The 16,202-nt window shown below is 44.9% G+C and overlaps 1 protein-coding gene and 1 long non-coding RNA gene across 2 annotated transcripts in view; one reads left to right on the top strand and one right to left on the bottom strand.

The window, feature by feature from the left end:
- The window catches only part of FOXP2 (forkhead box P2), a 400,669-nt gene extending 394,684 nt beyond the window's left edge, over positions 1–5,985 (bottom strand). The window contains exon 1 of the mRNA XM_033057875.2: positions 5,887–5,985. The gene's annotated coding sequence lies outside the window, so the exon portion shown is untranslated. The remainder of the gene's footprint in view (positions 1–5,886) is intronic.
- On the top strand, positions 5,690–10,315 carry LOC116995294. Its single transcript, XR_004417701.1, has 2 exons — positions 5,690–5,768; positions 10,130–10,315. It is a non-coding gene; the product is annotated as an uncharacterized LOC116995294 (long non-coding RNA).
- Positions 10,316–16,202: the final 5,887 nt, after the last annotated feature.

Below are 16,202 nucleotides of genomic sequence, written 5' to 3'. Positions count from 1 at the left end.
TACTTAAAGTATTGTCCTTGATATAGCTTTGCAACTCTGTGATTGCTTCTCCAAACACAAGTTTCACCGTTTTCAGATTGAGTAACACAATCAGGTCCTGTTCAAAAAGCAATGTAATATCACAGACATTCTCCTCCCTTCTCTGTAAGGACAAGATCGCAAAAAATGCAGTGGCAATATCCATCAGGATTAGACTATTTTAATATAAATATATTTCAAAATGTAATTAGTCAAATTATGTCAAATGCATGATTTCAAATACATAATGTGTCATGTTGGTTTAGGCTAAAATACAAAAGCTGAATAAGGGAATAAATCAGAATTTGAATTTACTTAAAGACAAATTCTGACCAAAGTTGCAAAATACACATCACATTGTTAGAGAAAAAATAAATTATTCTAATACAATCATCAACTAAACATCAATTTTAGACGACACAAGATTTTTTTTGTAACAATGTAAATACTTATTTACGAAATAATGTGCCTAGAAATCCCCAACAACTTTCTAGTTATATCTAATGATGTACCCCCTAGCCTCAAAACATTACTCTTCAAATGAATTTCCAGTTTTGGGCCCAACAGTAAAGAGTATCTCCCACTGGGACAAGGTTGGCACAGGCCCACTGGAATCTCAGTCATCTCCTAATGTCCTGAATCGAGACTGAGATCAGCAATTCACAGGAATACTGTGATGCAATTTGCAGGCGTGTCTGACCCACCCCAGGAGCCCAAAGGAGCAGCTCACTGAGCAAAGGGCTTGCAGTGTGTGCCCCTGGGGACCCTGCAACCACTGCCAGGCTGCAAACCCCGCCAGACAGACACACTCCAGCACCTGCTTTCAGCACCTGCTGCCCACAGGAAGCTGAAGTCCTTGGTAAGCAAGCAAGTTCTACAGGGAAGCCAAAGCATCCTGTGAACCTCAGAGGGTTCTTTGTGACTCAGAGGGGTTTACGATGGAGAGCTGTAGTTTCTCCTTTCACCCCACAATGGACATCACACAGCACTGCAAGAGGAGTAGAGGGAGTGGGAAAGGCAGAAAATCTCCCTTCTACACGTTCAACAAAGGTGCTGCCTGTCCATTAAACCTGTTTGTTGTTCCTCAGCCTAACTAATTAGAAAGTTACCTACAGCAAAGCACTCTGCCACTCAGCAGAAGAGACACCCGCACTCAGGGCATGAAGAGGGTACAGAACACCACACCCAAGGGAATCGGCTCTGTCCTCAGCAGCCAGCCTGATTAATGTGTCTAGCTGAATAAGAAACAAACTGCAGCAAACCCATTTCCAACTACAGATGTGTAATTACCCTTAGCAGGAAAAGAAATAACTAAGTAAATAAAAAGTTAAAGCTACAATGTTCTTTTTCCCTCCCTCAGCAACCTTTACAATTTACTAAAAAGACTTAAGATAGTAAAGAGCTTAAAACAACACACTTAATATTCTAACTTTTTCTTAGAATAAGAACTGAAATTTTGATATTAAACATAATTTCACACAAATTCATTCCTCAGAGATCAAATGTTACTTTCTAACATTATCCCAACCCTAGAACCCCATTGGTGAAGCAATAAACATTGTAGTAACTGTTCATTAAAGAGATTATTTTCAGCTACTTCAGTGATGACAGCATAAGCAAGCTATTGCTGGCACTTTGAAAACCACCTTTCTGACATAAAACATAGTGTTGCCCTTAAATGCAAACCTATCAGAAATGGGATTTAAAAAAAAAAAGAAAAGCAAAACATGTGAATCTTGCAATGAAGAACAGATGCCTCTTATAATTTACAGTGAACATTTTGGAAGATTTTTTAAAGTAGCAAGTTTGATTAAGCTACTGAAAGCCTCAGAAAGGAGGGGAAAAAAAAGAATCAGTGCTAAATAATACTTGTGAGACCACTCCTTGTTTTTATGCTGGTCTAGAAGTTTTGAAATTTAAATCTAAAGCTACTCTTTGAAATTATTACAGCGAGTATGCTTATTCTGTAAAGGAACAAATGTGGAAGAAAGCTTGCAAACAACAAACAACTATTTTATTGCAATTTTAAGATTAACTTTAAGAGGCTAGTTTATCACAGATAAGCTTTTCTATAATTTCATTGCTTATATGAGGTTTTTCTGGTGCCACTATTTTACACATACGATCAAGAAAGGTATCAAGTCAAAACAGGGCAGGGAACAGCAATATAAATGACAAGTATTTCTTCTAACAAGGATTAGCTGAGAAGTATGCTACAGTGTCTGTAGCAAAAAAAAAAAAAAATAGAGAATTTGCATTACTTCTAGTTCTATTAGCTGACACAAAATTTTAAAAGAGTAATCAGTTCTAATGTAGAGAAAATTATTATTTTACAACAAAGTTGATAGCATTTTTCATTTTGATTGTGATTTGCATTTTTCTCCAGTCAAAAATCATTCTATGGGTACTTTTCAGTGACCTATGTCCTAAATCATTTTCATTTCATATGAGCAAGTGACCGCTTCACAATCTGACCAACAAAGAAAAAAAACATGACTCCCAGGAACCATTCATTTTCAGCCACCATCACAATTTAATTTCTCCAAAATAAACCTGGTAAAAATAGAAATGGAACAAAAAGTACTCCATGTTCAAGAAATATTAATTAAACATTCTATCAGAAAGATAAATAACAGCCCTCACATTTCAATGATGAAAAACAAAGAGGTTAAGTGACATTTTCAATGACACATAGCAAAACACTGCCACAACATGGATCACATCTCAGAAGTTTTCTATTGTTTTCAGCCCACCAGCCCCGAATAACTCCTGTGCATGCAATGCTGAATCAGGTATATTTCTCAGAATACAAAAAGCTTATTCCAGCTCACATAAATTAGTCCTAAAAAAGAAAGAAATCTTATTCTATAGTAATTTTTTTAAAATACATTTAAGTACAACAAGAACTTTTTCAAAAAAATAATGGAGTCTGACAGGAATGTTTCTAAGCAAATACACTTTTATTCTTAAAATGATAGTCCCAACACATTATATTATGGAAAGCATTAAAAAATGTATAAGCAACAGATGATTACAGAAAAAAAAATCCAAAAGAAAAAAAAAAAAACACCACCAAATAAACAAGTCACTTCAAAAACCTCTGAAACTGAGTATTCACCTGACTAGTGCACAAACACTAGTGCAGCTTTAAAAGAGTACCATGTATTTACCGATGGAAATGTCCTGAACTTGGTATATTTCTTTTACTCTTCCTCACTCTGTCTATGCGATTGTTCCTCACAGGCTATTTGGTCATTTTACATAAATCTTCACTAAACAGAACGCTACAAAATAGTTAGTTTTTTTCCTCTCTCAGATGATAAAAACACTGCACTGTAGCAAAGATCCCGTGACACAAAGTAAAAATCACTGAGGTTAAACTAAAAAGAAAGAAATACACAAATATTTATACAATTGATTCTGCTTAAGCTTCTTCCTAAGGTTACTGTTAAATCTTAAAGCCTACACCAACAAGGCCTCACATGAAGCAGTGTATTTCAGGTGTTACATATTATCAAAATAAATTAGGATGTCTACCTACATGCATTTTTGAAATGCTTTATTTTAAATTCTTTCCTTTCCCTTAACCTTTTACAGATCTACTATCCCGAGTAATTAAATGAATTATTTAAGTATGTAACAATGCTACAGAACAAAACCGTTTTGTAAAAACTACATTACAACTGCAGATTACTATAAAACAGGGGTATTTTGAGCATCCACATTTGCATGAACAAATTATTATCGTCAAGAAAAAACTTTTTAAAAATTTTAAATTTGAACGATTAAAACCATATCCCACTTAAAAGGGTTTAGTGTAGCATTAGAGAAACCAATTTAATAATTAATCATATTTTCTTTAGAGTAATATTACTAGCAGTAATGTTTTTCCTTAATGGCTTTAAATTACTTAGCACACGGAAGAAAAAATTTAAAACTGTTAAAAATCTCTTAAAACTTTTACTTCTTCCCCCCCACACACGCGAATTAGTGGGGGGATATAGACACCATGCACAACTTCTGACTCCCACCTTTGTAAAAAAAATTTCCAAGGGCCTGATCCAAGCCTGTGAAGTCAGTGGAGCGATTCCTACTGCTGTCAGTGGAAAGATTCCCACTCTCTGGAGCTGAGTTTGGATAGGGGCTCTAATGCACAGAAAACACCAGAGATCCTCTTTGGAAGAGGAACCTCTGTGTTTCTCTCGGTACATATGCAAGACTTCCTAAAAGTATAAGCGACTCCCAGGTAAAGGATACTGCCCATTCCTCCATCTGTAGCTCTGCACTCTTTACTGATAGAGGACAACACCATAAATTCACGGTGGTTACTTTTGAGAGAATTTTTCCCTTGAGAATATACCAGCAGCCCACTTTCTGCCTGGACTATTCTCGCAAATTTTAGATGAGCGTTCTCCTGCCAGCCCAGAGCCTAAGCTTTGCCCCTCTCCGGTAGCTGCATCCCGGGACCTCCCCAGCGCTCTCGGCCAGGGGCCGCGCTGCCACACGGGCCCGCTGCCGAACCCGACACGAGCCGAACTAGGGGAAAAGAACAAAACCGCCGCACGGGCTGCCTTTACCTTGGCCGTGCAGGCTCCGCGGGCGGCACACGGCTTTTCGGCAGGTTACTGCAAGGGGGGCCGAGGGCGCTGCTGCCCGAGCACCCCGCGCCCGGCGCGGCACAGCGCGGAGCGGAGGCGCCGGCGCTCGGCCCCGTCCTACGGCTGCCCTGGCACTCCCGATGGCACGGCACGGTCTAGCCCGCTCCACAGCCGAGGCCGCCGCTCCCCTCTCTTCAAAACCTAGCACGCTTCCCAAACTTTCCGAGTCCCGAAGCCCTTCTCAACTTCAAAGCCAATTTTAAGGGAAGGCCCCCACGTACCAGGCACGGAGGCCGCCTCCGGAACCCCGCAGCTCCAACACCATTATTTATTAATTGTTGGGTTGCGGCAATTTTGTCTTGGGCGAGGGGACGACCCCGTTTCCTGCGCAGCCCAAAGAGCGCAGGGGGCACCGCTACCCCACGGGCACCTCGGCGCCCCTGCGCTTCCCCTCCCACGCCAGCGGGGGCGCCCCGGGGCAGCGCGGCGCGGGGCGCCCCGAGGGGGCGGCCGGCAGCGGCCCCTCCGCGCGGGCGGGCGGGCGGAGAGGCGGGGGCTGGGGTGCGCCTCTCCCTCCGGCGGGCAGGCGGGCAGGCAGCACACAAAGGAGAAACGTGACACGTTTCTTCACCCGGCTGTCTGCTGGGGAGGTCTCGGGGAAAAAGAAGAAAAGGGGAAAAAAAAAAAAAAAAAGAGGGAAGGGAAAAGGGAAAAAAAAAACAAAAAAAAACCCTCCACCACACAAGCGGAGAGGCAAACGGCGGCCAACCGAGCCTTCCGCACACGCTTCCTCGGCAGCCTGGCCCCAAGCCTTCCCCGCCTGGCACTTCTCTACCCGTGCGGGGAGGCTACAGGTTGTTTGTTTTTAATTACGCGGGGGTGGGGGTCCGCGGCGGGAGGGAGGCCCCGCCGAACCGCAGCCGCCGCGAGTTGTTTGGGGGGGAGCTTACGCCCGCTCCCGCGGCCGGCCCGGCCCGGCGGGCACGGCCCCAACTCCGGCCGGGGCAGCGCCGGCTCCCAGCGCGGAGCGCGCCCCCGCCCCCCGCTGGCGGTGCGTGTTTGGGAGCGGTGCCACCGGGTGCCGGGAGACCTGACACATGTCACTGCTGCGGCCGCGCCGGCCGCGGCCAAACTTTCCCGCGGCGGCGGCAAGTCAGTGAGCGGCGGCGGAGGAGGGGGGTGGAAGCGGGTGGAAGTAGCAAGTCACACCGGGGAACGGAGGGAGGAGGGGACGGGTGCGCGGGGCGGGGTGGGGGGGGGTAGCACTTACCGGGAGGAGACACCGTGTAGGGCGTCCCGGCGAGCTGACACCGAGAGAGAAAGGGCGAGCGGAGCCGCGCGCCGCCGCGCGCACATACAGAGTCCCTGCGGGCGGAGCCGCCGCGCGGGCCGGGGGAGCGGGGGCGGGCGGGCGGCGCGGGGCCCTCCGCGGGCGCGGAGCGGCGTCCGAGCCTCGCGCCCTCCCGCCGGCTGGCGCTGCCTGGCGCTGGCGGTGCTGCTCTCCCTCCCCCGGCGTGCGGGTCCGCCCGTGTGCGGAGTGTGCTGCCTGTGTGTATGTGTTTTGTTGGGAATGCAAAAAAAAAAAAAGGAAGACGAGGGAAAAAAAAAAAAAAAGAAAACCCGCCGCACACACCGGCTGCTTTGGAGAGAGGGGAGTGCGAAGGGAGCCCTCCCTCACATGATCGCAGAGTGGCCTGCACAGAAGTGCTAATAACGCGGGGAGGGGTGGGGGGGAAAGCAGCGAAGGGGGAATGGCAACAAAAAAAAGTGCGGCGGGATGCGCCGGGCCGTGCCCCACTCCGCCCGCGCCTCCCCCGGTCGGTCCCCGGCGGAGCGGGCGCTGCGGGTCGCGGCGGACGGCAGCTCCACCTGCTATGTAAACAAACCGTCGGGGAAGTTGTTTGCTGGCGGCGGCTGCCCCTTCCCGCCCCCTCTCCCCTCCCGCCGCCCTGCTCCGCCGGCTCCGTTAGACACAACGAGTTTAGCAGACGGGCGGAAAACAAAGCCGTGTGTTGTGCTGGCAGTGCCGGCCGGCTGCAGCCTGCTGGCAGCCCCCGAGGTGCCGCGGCCCCGCGCGAAGGCAGCCCGAGGAACCCGAGTGGGAGGGGGACGGCGGGGCAGGCCTGGCCGCTGGCAGCAGCTATGCCGAGGAGACACGCGTGGGCCCTGAAACTTTTCTTCTCCCCGGGACTTGGAGCAAGGTGCAGGACCCCCCAGATGGCCGCAGCAGGGACCAGCCGCTCCCCGCCTGTCTGGAACGGCCGGCCGGCCCTGGGGCTGCTGTTTCCCCCGGGAAAAAACACTTTTAAGTGATTCCTGCGTGGGATAGCGGATTGGGGGAGCGGGGAGAGAAGTGCTGGCATCGTGCCTAGAGCTGGTCTTGTCCTCGCCACGGCTCCCAGTAAATCGGCGCTGGGGGTGTGTTTGGGTGGTAGGACCTTGCGCGGGCGCGGGAGAACGCGGACGGCGCTGGCCGAGCGGAACGTGGGGTTTGTTATTTCGGAGCCCACCTAATTATCGCGCGGCAGCCCCAGCGCTAGGAGAGCTTTCTGTACGCGCCGAGAGCCAGGATCACAAGTGACTGTCACTCAGAATTAACAGTCACCGCATTTATTAAGCACAATTAAAAATCCCACAAACTTTGCCGCTCGCTGCTACAGGCAAGTGTCAGACCGCCTGCCCGCCGCGCCCGCGCCGCTCGCTCCCAGGGCCGCCGGCCAGCCCCGGCGGGGGCACTGCCGGCCGCTCGGCACCGGCGGGGGGGCGGGGGGGAACCGCTATCGCGGGGCGGAGCCGTCGCAACTCCGGCAACTCGGCGGGGCCCCCCGCGGCGGCCCCCGGCCCAGGCCGCCCCCCGCCCCGCCGCGCACCCTTCCGCCCGCCCGCGGCGGCGGGGCCGGGGGCCGGGGCGGCGGCGGGGCCGTGCGGGGCGCGGCGGGCCGGCCGACAGCCAATGGGGCGCGGCCGGGTTCGCGAGGTGAAAGTTCAGCGCCGGGGCAGAGGCTCGCGGGGCCGCGGTGCTGCCGATGGGTGGCCGTAAAATATATTTATTTGCTACTCGCGGCTCTTTTGTCTCTTTGCCCCTCGTCCCCCCCCCTCCTCGCCCCGTCGCTGCCCCGGGTTACCGGGGCGCTGCCCGCTGCCGCGGAGGGCTACGAGCGCAACGGTTGCGGGGAGCACTCGCCGCGCACCCCGCGGAGCCGGGGGACAGAGTTCCAGCGGGCAGCCGCCTCCACGGCTCCGAGCCCCACGAGCCAGCGGGGCGGGCGGGGAACCGCGCGGGACCCGCCGCTACGCGCCCCGCCGGCCCGCAAACGAAATCGGGCCCCGCAGGATCCGGCCGCCCATGGGCTCCACGGGCAGGGGCGCGGAGCTTCGCGGGGCGCAAGCTGCGCGGTCCGGAGACTGCCGTCCCCCGTTCTCCTCGGGCAGGAAGCGCGCCTCGGGGGAGAGGCAGCTCTCCCTCAGGAGCCGTCTGCGGTAGCGGACAAATCCCGGTACCGGCGGAGGGCAGCGTGCAGCGCACTTTCTGTGGGGTTAGCCCGCGGTACCGAACCGGCGGGACGGCGCGGCCCGGCCGCGGGCACCGCCAGCTTCGTTGGGCGCCGGGTGACCGCAGCATCGGCAGCCGGCGGGACGGGAGCGGCGGCGACCCGCGGGTCCGGCCCGGCCCTGCCCGGCTCTCTGCTCTGCCCTGCTCTGCCTTCCCTGCGCTGCTACGGGCCGCCGCCGTCGGGCCGGCCGCCGGCCGCTCCCCCGAGTGCCCGCAGCACTCCCAGCGCTCTGGCCGGGCTGCGCTTTGTTCCACGAACCCCTGTCCTGTTCAGTGTGGCCTCGCAGGCAGACCCTCTGTCTGGTGGGCACAACGGGCAGGGAACAACGCGGCGCTTGGCCCCTAATATTACCCGGCGCCACTTGGCAGTTCCACCCAAAATTAAAGCTAAACAAACACATGCTTTCCCCACCTCTTTTTTTTTTTTTTTTTTTTTTTTTTTTTTTTCCCAAGGGCGGCTACGGCACAAAATGTGACTCGACTTTCTAATGAAAAACGCTGGTGCGTTTTATTTGTTCCTGTTTACGGTTCAAGATTTCATCTGCACAATTGTATTTCTCGCTTGAAATAAACCGCTTTGAAACCATTTTCCTTTAATTAATTTAATGTCATTTCTCTGTGCTGCTGGCAGTGTTAGGTGTCTATAAGATTGCTATTTTCTATTAGGATTCTTTAGAAAACAAACAAGAACACGTAACAGACTCCTCTTCGAACTAGGTGCACTCCCTTTCCTCTCTACGTACTGCTCCGAGACACTTGGGAAAGAGCAGAAAATGCTGGTTTTAACCGAAGTCAAGTCGAGGAGAATCTGTATTACAACATCAAAGAAAAGGAGTCGTTACAAAATTGGTGGAGTTACACCACCATCTGTCGTTAAGCTTCGGGACTACAAAAGCTCAGACGTATAATAAATCTTAATGAGAGATGGCAACTTTCTTTTCTTCACTTTTACCTCGAACTCCTGCATCCTTGGCAGGGTGGGTTTCCCGGCGTTGGGTCGTCCCGAGTGACGGGCATCGGATTGCCGATGTTCACTGTGCCCTGCCAGGCCAAAGGGTTTCTTCTGGCACTTGATGTCCCCAAGCAGTTGCTCCTCTAAACACACAGGCACCAACACGTCACTGTACTTTTTGGCCTCAGGAGGCTGCATCCATAAAGAAGAAGTCTAATTAAAAAAAAAAAAAAATCATTATAAACCACCCTCACACACCAATCCCCCCTCAAAAAATTAAAAAAAAAAAAAAACAGGAAAAAAACAAATAAGCAGATCTTTTACGTTACAGTTGTAGGATTCAATTCAGCCCATTTTGTATGCCTGTTCTGTTTGTCATGCCTGCACTGCATTCTGAAAAGTAACATACAGAAAACAGACCTTGGAACAATATGTGTGAAGCTGTGATGGTCTAATACAATCTCTGATTACTCTTAAAACTTCACTGCTATAAACAAATTCTTTAGCACAAAATTATTTTATATTTCCCATTGTAAACATGGCACCTTGTATGTCTTGTCCAATCTCCCCATGAGACTTAAGCCCTTTCTAAATTTTTCAGTTAAATGGCTGGCAAATGCATGTTTACTATAGTTACTGAAGAATCATAAAAAGAAAGAGTGTTTTCTTTGTGATTTTTTGAATGTTGGTGTTCTCAGAGGCCAATTGGTACTCATGCAAGCAGGGATCTTCACTGAACTCTACCATAAAAATCAACAAATTTATCATTATTTTATCATGGTTCCTATTTTTGGACGGGTGTGGTTTAGTCAGTACCGATCGAAATGTGTTGCTGGATGGAATGCTTACCATTAAAGGTTAACTTTCAGGTTGTTTCTGTATCACTATGGAAATACACAGAACTTTGACTGTCTTCAGGCTGGCATTTCACAAGTGCTCACAAACCTTATGCTGTAATTAGCATTGGTCATCTCCTAATATAAATCATGTTTCTAATCTTTTTCCTAGGCTTAGAGAAACTCCATTTCCTATATCCTACCAGTGGCTGTTGACACTAAGAAGGAAATTCTCACTTCTAGTTTGTGGACATGTCAAAAGAGAGAAACTCATTTCCTCTGAAGCTCTATGTCCCCTTTCCAGGCTATCTTATAAAATGGAGAATTATGCTGCAGGCAATAAACACTTTCAGCATTCCTTTGTCTATTGTGTTCATTTCATGTTACTAAAAAAAATATATATATCTTTGCCATAGTCAAGTAAGCTCTTTGTATTAGCATTAAAAGCTAGGGTTTGCAAATTGGTGAAACAGGTGTTTAACATTCATCTGATGGAAATAAATTTTGTGACTCTTTGTCAGCTTTGAGAAATAATTAGGCCATTATAACCAACTGCCGATTTAGAAACACTTGGTAAAGACTTGTATCCAAGAATTTGCTGATTATTTCAGTGTTTGCACTGTCTATAGTTTTATATACCTGTAATAAATAATAATTTCATTTTTAAGTTATTGAATAGACATTATAAGAGCAGACAAAATTTTAAAAGATCAAATAATTGAGAGTTGCTGGGGAAAAGAAAAATAAAGTATGGCTTTCAAAGTTGTCTTGCTCAAATTAGGACAGATGCTCCCCTGAGCAGCACTGACCAAAACAAGGGATGCTGTGTCAGTTCCATTTCTTTGATAGAGTAACAAAAAAAAAAAAAAAAAACCAAAACAAAACAAAACCAAAACAAAAATACCAAACAATGAAACCAAAACTAAACAGCCAAACAAACAAAAGAAAACCCTTAACAATTTTGTGCAAATCTTGAAACTCGATTTCTGTGTTAGAAAATATGTCAAAATTTTGGACATTATATTTGACATTTGTATATAAGGATGACTTATACATTTTTCTGGATTCTTTTCCTGTTTTGTGCCAAATAAGCCATGCTGAATTTTTGGGTCCTGGTCCTCCAACCATTAGTTGTATATGTGACAGTCTTATTTAGCCAAAGGTGAGGAAAGTTTTAAGACTGCTAAACCTTTTGGTGATTTTCCAAAGTATAACCCAGGGAGCAGTATCACAAACATACATAAACAAGTAGCTGTGTGAGTCTCATGAACAGCTCATAACTTCTGAAAAGTTTGGCGTGTGACCTGTAAGGTGGTACTAAAATTTAGGCATGTAAATCTAAGATTGTAACCTTTCAAACCCTTGTTTAGCTTCCAGGAGTTAACACTGATAAGGTGCCAATAAAATTGTTTAGGCTCCTAAGGCACTGTTTCTGAAAATACTCAAAATAGTAACTGTCACATGCAGATGAAGAGTTTGATGAGTTTCCTCAACCTTCTAGAGCTGAGCATCTTCTATGCTGCTGGGGATTACATTGTAACTAGATAGAATGCCCATTCAGTCCTTAGAGCAGCCACTGACCCAAGGCTCCTATTTCCTGGGTAAACATTCCACCTGCTGCACTGCACACCCACTCTTCTCCTGCTGCTCCCACTGGCCTTTGACCCTTGTTCTGCAAAGGGACACTCAGCCCTGCTCCAAACCAACCAAAACTAAGTGCTTAGGTCATGGTCCTGGAAAGTGATTTATGGCTTAGGTCCAAAGAGGGTCTAGAAGTCAAGTAGAATAGCATTATAATTTAGCTCTTATATAGATACATATATATATATACCAAAAGACTTTGCAACGATTCCCCCTTGTTGTCGGTTTCAAACCATTGGTGAGAACACCTGTGGCTTTCATGCGATAGACCATGTAAACACTTGTCTCCAAAAGAGGATTCAGGGCTCTGAATAGCAAAACAGTAGGGCATGGCAACCTTGAGACGGGCAGCACTTAAAGCAGCATTGTGTCTTCAGCCTTTTCTGCAATTGCTTTCAGCAACTCAGAGCAGTGACTGCTGAATTTCCCTCCAAAGTTCCCAACTTCCTCAGCCTGATGCAGAGGCAGCATGATGCAGATGCTGCTTTCAAGGTTATGGAGTATATAGGATTGCATGTCAGGGCCAGATGAGCCAAAAGACAGGTTTAACTACAAAAAAGTAGTCCTGACTGTAAAGCAATGGGTCTCCACAAGTACCACCCAGGTCTGAACTCCAACTTTTCTATCTTGTGTTCATTTATTTGCATTTTTTTCTCCTTCATGATTTCCTCAGAGCAAGACAAGACATAGGGACTTGCAGAAATTTTTCATTAAAGCTGACAGAAATATTCCTCACTGAAGAATTTTTATCTTTTATTTGTTCTGTTGCTTCTACTCTCCTCTTCCAGCTATAGTACTTTCTCACCCGTCAGGAGAAGGTTGTGTAGAAGTGCCTCTGCCACAAGCTATGTATGCTCTGGTGGGAAAGCATCACCTACAGGTGAATTGCTCCAACCTTACTCAGAACTAACAAGATGTGTGGGTCGGTAGAGGAGTAGAGGAACAGAAGAGAGGGCTTCTTGTGTTAAGCAGCAAAAGGTCTCTGATAAACTTGCCCCATCACATCTTTGCAGGGCACACATGAGTTGCCCAGGGGCTATGGTTTAATCTTGCAGAGTGTAAAATCATCTGCCAGAGCCTGAATTTTGTGGAAGGGACAGATAGGGTTCTACTTCACAAAAGAAAACAGGATTGATTTTGTTCTTGTGCACCCTCGATGTTGTTCTCAACACTGATGTTAGATTATGACTTTGTAATACCAAAAAGAGTATACAGTTATTTTCTAGCTCTTTCCTTTTAAGCCAAATTTACTTACATTTAGGGAAACGTATGAGTAACTAAACAACAATTACAACAATGTGTCTGGACAACTCTTTCCTTTGGTAACACAGATACACGAACCACATTAAAGATGCAAAATTCAGTTTAGTTTCGTGACGTTTACAATCTGCAGCAACATTCTGAGAATTCTAGAAAATTTGTCAGTATTTAAGATTAAGGGACAGAGCTGTCTTTTTAAAAACCATTTCTATGTTATACATACAAGTTAGCATATATTAAGTAGCCATCTTTCCGCCCACAAGTACTTTTATAGAATTCATGGGTTTGGGAAGTAAATTGAAAGCAGACTGTGGATGTTAACAATATGGTGAGATAAAGGAGTTTTACACTAGTCAAACACTGAATAAACAAGCCTCTTTTGTAGGTTTATTTAAGAGGACTTCAGGGATACAACCTCAGGACACGGACTTTGTAGGCAATAGAGATACTGCTCTGTAGGTGTGAATCACAGAGCTACGTGATTCAGGAGCAGCAAAGTAACTTTATTTTCCAAATTTGTATAAACCTATAATCAAATAAATACTGCTTTTTTCATTAACTTTCATTAACTTTTTGCTTTCCTTCACCAGAAAAATATGCTTTTTTTTGCTACAGCTATACAACCAACATAGCTAGGAGGGGAATCAGAGAAATTTAGGGTAAGGTTCCATCTATACAAGTAGATATCGCAGTGCTGCACTTCAGGTTGTTAGTTATTTTAATCATTATGTAAGAAAGAAAGCAGCAGGCAAAGATAAGTGACTCAGAAAAACACTACTTGTTAGAACAAATAATTTGCAAGGAGAAGTACTAGAAGTTTAACCATTTCATACTTGGCTGTTAAACAGGCAAAAAAAAAAGAATTTTAGAAGACATTATTTTTATTTGCAGTCTAATTTTTTGCAGGTAAACATATTTTCCTTTCATGATCACTAACTTGAACTATTCTCAAATCCTTCTAGTAACTGACTGTTACTGACTGCAGTTGTACAATGGACTGTGCTAGCTCCTGTGGTCCATATTCCTGCATGAGACTCCAGCTGAAGCTCAATCTAGTATTTGGAAGGTTTGTTGAGGCAACTGCTTGAAGCATATGCTTTCTACCTGAAACCAACTGTTTGGTAATTTTGTGTGACTTTGCTGGAGTGCTTTTTCCCAGAAATCTGGAATTGTAGGAGAGAGGTCAACATTTTCTCATCAAAGGAATGATTCTTCCATCCATGAGTGTCCTTTATTTGTCAGACTTTCAGAAGTCACCACATTAGGAAAGAAGTCAGCACCTATTAAAGAACCCAGATTATCAAAGGGTACAGCTGAATGTTGAATATTTGGTTTTGAAAAGAGCTTAAATGGATGCTGACTTCTTAAAAATCTCTTCCAGCTACATATACAAAATTCTGGCATTCTTTTTTTATTGAAAATCTACCACTACAGCACCATGCTGCACTACATGGATGCCCAGAAAACCTTTATTTTGGACCTGCTCCAAATCCATGTGGAAGAAAGGAAAAGCAGTAAGTGCCCATTTGAAGAATTACCTGTGCAGCAGATATGTCTGCATACTTCTTACAGTAATTTATTGAATTTAATATAACAGGTGAACTGGTGCTACTTGCTGTAATAAAGGTTTAAGAGGGATTATTCCAGGAGATAACTGCTAGTTTATTCATGGATTTTAATGGGAGCTGGTCTGGGCCTAATACAACTATTACCTGAAAGCTTACCCAATGCAAGCATTACTTAAAATCTACAGAAAGATTTCTGTTTTCACTGTGACTATGACAAAGTTACTATAAAGAATATGGAGACAAAGAATTAAAATACAAAAGTATTCAACAAATAGTAACAATAAATCAGTAAGGTATGCTTCTTATAGTCTTTACATTGATATGAAATTAAATTCATGTTATAGTGATCTGTGTATCAAAGATTATTTAAAATGTGCAACTAATATAGAAATGGGAAAATAGTTTGGCATTTCAAAAACTATACAAACAGAATTTCTTTTTTCAAAATTAAGCTTTAACTTCTTTTTGGGCAGGCAAGGACTTCAAATACCATGGAGAAGTTTTAAAATGGCAAATCAACCCCATCAAAGCAACCCTGAACACCTTCTGCACTGTCCTTAATTAATAACTCCCTCTATCCACACTGACACCAATGGATATGTAAGCAACTATCCTATGACATTTCAGTACTGAATTAACCTTCATACCAGAACAGATACAATCATCTGAATAATATCCAGGTACTGATACAAAAATAAAAGACCAAATTCTGTACTGTACATCAGTGTCAGAAACCTAAGTACTGAACAAGTGAAATTGATATTGTTCATTTATTAAATTACTTTGTCTTAGTTGTCCAAAAATTTGATGGTAACGTATATGTGTATATATATGTGAATGCATTTTCAAAATGAATGTTGTAATCTCCTTAGGAAAACTGTAGAGCAGGTAAGCAGAAGTAAGAACATAATCCAACAACAGAATTGTAAGCACTTCCTTAGCAATATATTTTATGAATTTGGTATCTTTAGGTTTCTTAAATTGTTACATGAGACAGGAGATTCATGTTGATGATTTGAATCCCTGTAATGCCTTTGAATTGAGTATAGGGAATGAGACAAACTAACTTTCAAAATTTAAGACTTAGTTTGGCTACTATGTGCTACAAACACCAAGTAGGAGAATGACATCTTTATTTACTCATTGTGACAAATTGCAAACAAACACTAATACGTAAATGTCCTAATGGAGCAATAGATGTTATCCACTGCAGAATATCAAATCATACTTTTTGGGAGTACTTTAAGTACCTATCTGTAGCAATGGAGGGAGAATTATTGTTTTAAAACTACGAAGATCAACACAAGCATAACAAAACAGCATTTACCACTGCCCTTCCCAAGAAATGCAATAGAATTTAAAGGGAAGGTTATGCTTACCTGAAATAATTTTTTAACTTAGAGAGTTTTGTCCACTGTAAGATAGAGTTAGTGGATATACATGGAAAATGTTATCACAAAATTAAAAAGAAGAATGATTTGATCACAGCACATGATAAATAAACAGTTTTCAATTTTAGGACAATAGAAGAGGACAATAAACAGCAACTACAAAAACTAGAGATTTTTAAATAAATAGACAGAGATAATTGATATTCAAGAGACTTAAAAGATTGGATGAGGTTTTGCTTTAACACAAATATAGATTTCCAATAGATCTAGGAAAACAAATGAAGTTCTATAAGAATGGAAGAATGTAAAATCTCTAATGCTATTTCTAAGTGGTAAACAGGACAGCATGGACAGGCCTGTCAATCAGATATCAGTACCAAACAAT

This window comes from Catharus ustulatus, chromosome 4, assembly GCF_009819885.2.
Source record: "Catharus ustulatus isolate bCatUst1 chromosome 4, bCatUst1.pri.v2, whole genome shotgun sequence".
Classification (NCBI taxonomy): domain Eukaryota; kingdom Metazoa; phylum Chordata; class Aves; order Passeriformes; family Turdidae; genus Catharus; species Catharus ustulatus.
The sequence above is the reverse complement of the archived record's forward strand: the minus strand, read 5'-3'. Positions and strand labels throughout refer to the sequence as shown.